The sequence below is a fragment of the Otolemur garnettii genome, unplaced genomic scaffold (assembly GCF_000181295.1).
Source record: "Otolemur garnettii isolate 467f Iridium unplaced genomic scaffold, OtoGar3 scaffold00049, whole genome shotgun sequence".
Lineage (NCBI taxonomy): Eukaryota > Metazoa > Chordata > Mammalia > Primates > Galagidae > Otolemur > Otolemur garnettii.
In genome coordinates, this window is record NW_003852444.1 from 11329045 (window position 1) to 11334530 (window position 5486).

Consider the following 5486-nt stretch of genomic DNA (forward strand, 5'->3'; position numbering starts at 1 on the left):
CCACAGTGCCCAAGAGCACCTGCCTCTGGGAGCATGTGACTCCCTCTGTCCTGGTTGGAGAATGTAAATTGTTATCACTCCCAGGCCATCATTCACTAATTAAGTAGCTTAGCCAGAGATTCAGGGTTTATGTGACTTATAACACTGTGTTCATTTGTTCAGAAAACTTTCAGTAACTAGTGGGCGTGTGTTAAGACCAGAGACTGGAAGACGTGGCCCACGCCTCGCTGCGCCTGTCCTGTGGGGGCACGCGGTCTGCTGCTATCTCTGAAAGAGCACTAGACTTGGGGCTGAGGGCCTTGGATTCTGGTGCCAACCTTGCTCCAGGTTGGAGGGCTGCTGAGCCCCGGTGGAAGAAGAGGTCTAAAGGCCCTGCCAGGTTTCTGGCTATGAGTATATAGGCTTCTCTTTTTCTTGAATAAGTGTTCGTTCTCACGGTTCACACATCAGCGATAGGAAACATCCCCACTCCCCGGCCTAGCCGCTCAGCTCTCCTCTTCCTAATCATGCAGATCACCACTGGTGCGAGTTTGTTATCCTTTCAGAGATTTGAAAAATGTATGTTTGAGCAAGTGCAAATCTATGTTCTTTGTCCATCTTGCATTTAACCCAAGATGTAACATACTATCAACACTATAGTATACTATATCTTGCTTTTCTCCCAATTAACATACATCTTGGATCTTTCCGTGTCAATACTGAGCTGCTTCGATCTTGTTTTTAATAGGTAGGTAGAATTCCATCGTAAGCATGTTCAATAAATTAACCGATTCTGATATAGATGACAGTTTGGCTATTTCCATTTTTTTTACTTCTCTGAGCAATGACAAAATGCATAAGCTTATATTTACATCATTTTGCATGCTGCTAAGTGCATCAGGAAGATATTCCTAGAAGTAGAGTTTCTGGGTCAAAGATACACACTGGTAATTTTGAAGCATAACATTTTTTCTGACACCACTTCTGATAGTAAATGTATGTTTCTTTCTCAATACATGGCACTAATTCATTGATTCTCTGACACCAATGATTCAATTCAATTATTATGTAGATACTAACCACCCAAAAGTAACATCAGACCCTCCAGGTATAAGAGCCCAATCCCGCAGGACAGCTCCCACTTCAGAACCAGCTGGAAATGGGGTACCCAGGCTACCCCCATTTCTGCAAAGCCTACACACAGAAGGGTGTAGCAGGAAATGTAGGGGTTCCTACAACACCCTTCTCCCTTGCTTCAGATTCACAAACTCATTAGAATAACTCGCAGAACCCAGGAAAGCACTTTATTTACTATTACTGATTTATTATAAATGATGCAACTTAGGAACAGCCAAATGGAAGGGCACGGTGTTTGGGGCTGGCGGGAGGGGTGGCCAGAGCTTCTGTGCCATTTTCTCAGCACATCAACATATTGACCAACCTGGAAACTCCCCAGGTCTCATTGTTCAAGATGTTTTATAACTTATCTCCAGCCCCCTCCCATCCCAGTGAATGGGGCTGAAGGTTCCCACCTGTTACTCACATGTTTGGTCTTCCTGGTGACCAGCACCCTCGTGAAGCTGTCTGTGGGCCCCACCCCAAGTCAACCCCCATGTGATAGACAGGGGGGCCTTATGAACAACAAAGGACACCCTACCACTCAGAAAATTTCAAGGGTTTTAGGAGCTCTGTGTCAGGGGGACACAGACCAGATATACTTTTTATTATACCACCGAAGTGTACAGTGAGATATCCAAACACATCGAATTCCACCCCTACTCCTGCCGTTAGTGAGTGGGAGTGTCTGTTTCCCCACAGTCTTGTCAACACTGTGTGTTATCAGATGTTTGGCCCTTTGCCAACTTGATGGTGATAACTGGACTCTCAGAGTGGTTTCCATTTGTGTTTCTTTTGTTCTGGATGAGATTGAGCACCTTTTCATGTATTGGAAAGCCATCTGTGTTTCAAGGGAAGGAGAATGGAAAGGTCTAGAAATTGGTACTCCTTTGGGGAGGGTGAGAGGAAGGGCTGTGGGGGTCCCACAAATGGGGACATGCAAGTGTCAGGTAAGGACTGAAGGTCACTGATTTTTTTTCTTTCACATTTTTTTTTTTTTTTGAGATGAAGCCTCAAGCTATCCCCCTGGGTAGAGTGCCGTGGCATCACGCTCACAGCAACCTCCAACTCCTGGGCTCAAGCAAGTCTCCTGCCTCAGCCTCCCAAGTAGCTGGGACCACAGGCGCCCGCCACAATGCCTGGCCATTTTTTGGTTGCAGCCATCATTGTTGTTTGGCGGGCCCGGGCTGGGGATTCGAACCCACCACCTTAGGTATATGTGGCTGGCGCCTTAGCCGCTTGAGCCACAGGTGCCGAGCCTCTTTCACATTTTTATTAAAGTCAATCCCATTTTCCTTGTTTACTGTTCACCCCAAGGTCCCACAGTTGTGCCCCCCTGGGTGATCAGTCATGGCCCCATTAGCAGGGGTCTCAGGCTCCCTAGAAGAGCCTCTGGGATGAGATTTCCTGGGCAGCCCCAAGTGACCCTGCTAGAAGCATAGCTGAGAGCCCAGTTGCTGTGTGTCACTGAGTTCTGATGCCCTTTGGAGACTGAAATTCCAAGCTGAGGAGAGCCCTGTCACCTCCAGCTCCTATCTCCACCTCACTCCTGCATCAGAGGGGCCACTGTTTTTGGTTTTGGTTTTTTTTTTTGCAGGTTTTGCCCGGGGCTGGGTTTGATCCCACCACCTCCAGCATATGGGGTCGGTGTCTTACTCCTTTGAGCCACAGGCGCTGCCCACTGTTATACGGCCCTGGCCCTTATGCATATTCCAGAAAGGAGAAGAATAATCCCTAAGACTCTCCTGTCCTTGAAACAGTGGGAAGAAGCAAGAGGAGGGGAGAGGAAGGTGGTGCTGCTGTCCCGGGAAGGGACATTTGCTGTCAGCCCCAGCCAGCATAGATGATTTATGTTCAGGGTCCCCTCATCTTAGGTTGTGTGGTGGCCCACAGGGACCAGGGAAGACACAGTGGGGTGGCTTTGGAGCTTTTGTCTCTTCCCAGGAGAGTATAGGGAGGACCCTGCCAGCCAGGCCTCATAGCCAGAGCAGAGGACCTATCCCTGAGAGGGGACCCTGCCCAACCACAAGGTGTCACACACCTGCTGCTTGACAGGAGCTGGTCCCTTCAGGGTGTGGATGAAGAGCAGGAGCCAGACCTCTTTGGGCAGCAACTTGCTGCCAGAGGGTGGTCCCTGGAATTTTCTTCTAGATTTCAAATTAGACATTACTGCCACCAAGAATAATCAGGACTGGGCAAAATTTTGTGCACATTTATGGAGTGCTTACTGTATACAGAGGCCCACCCTGTATCCTAGGGCTCCCAGGGAAAAGGGTGTCATTGATATAAAAGAAGTGGAGGCAGCAGACTCTCTGAAGCAACTGTGCACCTCAAGCTTATCTAATCACAGCTGTCGGGCCTGGAAGATGCTTACCGCAGAGGGGAGGTGACAGCCTGAGATCACCCAACTGGACAGCATCAGAGTTGGGACAGGAACTCAAACAGGTGGACTTCCCACCTCATCAGTGGGGTACCTGGGGCTCCTGCTACACAGTGCCCCGGAGGATCAGGTCCAGGGTCAGAGAGCCAGGCAGCCAGCTCTGCTTCCTCAAAACACACAGGAAATCCTGGTATAACACAGGCAGTTTATCTGGCAGGTCCATGTTCTATGGGGCAGCACCAGCACCCCAAAGACAAAGGGGTCCCCCTTTGCTGAATGATCTTACTCAGGCTTCCCACCATGGTCAGGCCTCCTGAGGTCCTGTTTTCTCATTGCCCTCCCTAGTCTGTTTCAGATTCTGCAAGTTTGGGATCCTTATGTCCAAGAAGGGGAGATGGTAGAGAATTCATGTGTGATTTTGCATGAATTTAGGATACTTGGATGTTCACCACATCACCATCTTTTTCTGATTTCTTTTCTTTCTTTTCTTTTTTGAGGTTGACTTTGAGTTTGAATTTGAGTTTAAGGTTCTAGTTGCTGATAACCTCTCCGTGGAGGAATTGCCAGGGAAAGCTCAGTGGATAGAGACTGTTAATTTGGTTAGGAGAAAGTACTTTATTGGAAATCCCTTTGTTGTGTGGAGCAGGACTTGGCTACTTCCCTCAGGTGTCTCCTGAGTGCTGGTCAGTGAGGGCTAAGGCCGAGGAACTCTGTCTCCCTGTGAAGGCAGTTTCCTCTGCCTGCATGAATGCTGTGTCCGGGAAGCGTCATCTAAAAGGGGATCAGACAGCCTGGGTTCCAGCCTCGGCTCCCCACTTCCTCTACAACTTGGCTCAGCCCTTGACTTCTCTGATCTTCAGTTCTTATACTGAAACAGAAGGGAGCCAGAGGTGTGGCCGAGATGCTGACGGACTGCTGAACTCTTCTCCATTCATGGGACAGGGGCCAGGACACTGAGGCCCTGGGGCAGCCACGTCCCACACCACTTTCTGGGATGATGGCAGTGTGATGTGTCCCCACTGACCAAGGTATTAGCCACACGTGGCTATCAAGCACTCATAATGTGGCTAGTGCAACTGAGAAATCAACTTTTAAATTCTCTTTACCTTAATTCACTTGCATTTAAATGGAAACATCCACATATGTCCCGCGTCTATCACATCTAGCTGGCTGTGTAGTGCAGTCCTAGAAGATGGTGAAGCCACAAGTCAGAAGGATCTTGGGTCCCGAGTCACCTTGAGGAGTAGAACCACAATTTCTTTTTTTCATTTGTGCCTGTAAATTTCCTAGTAATCTTTACGGTTGCCCCACATGGCATTAGCAGTAATGCATCTGGGCTCCTTCGCAGGACACCTGGGTCCTTGCATGTTGCCCCTGCTGGGAGAAAGAGCCATCTTCTGTCTCTAAACGTCTAACCTGACTTAGGACATGAACAAGACATATATTCACTTGGTGAATAACTAAGTGACAATATTTTAGTATTTGTTATGGGAGCCAGTGTTGCCTTAAGTAATCCACCTCCTGTGAGGATACTGAGGTCATCTGTTGGAAATGCTTAGTGCTGTGTGAGCCCAGAAGCACTGCATCGATGTCTGGGAGGAGTAATGGGGCGTTGGGTGCTCCTGCCGCCGGGAAGGCTGCCCAGAGGGAGGAGTTTCCTATGAAGCAGCAGAGGCAGCAATGTGATTTTCTACTCTATGAAGAGTGCTTTAAACCACGCTGCTCCCGCTGACACACACAGCCTCGCTCCTCTTGCCTCCTTATAAAAGGTTCTGACTCCCGGGGCTCTGGTTTTGGAGGAGGCCACCACTGCACTGGTCTCTGCTACCCCTTAGACTGTGCTCTGAACAGTGGCCCTGGCCCTCTTCCCTTCATCCTCTTTAGCAGATACTGCTTCAATGTAGGCATAGCAGGAACATTCTAGTACAAACCCACATGGTGCAGGTGGAGGCCCACATGAGGGGCTGTGAGATAAAGCTAAGACCAGGGGAACCTTACTCTTTGTAGCTTG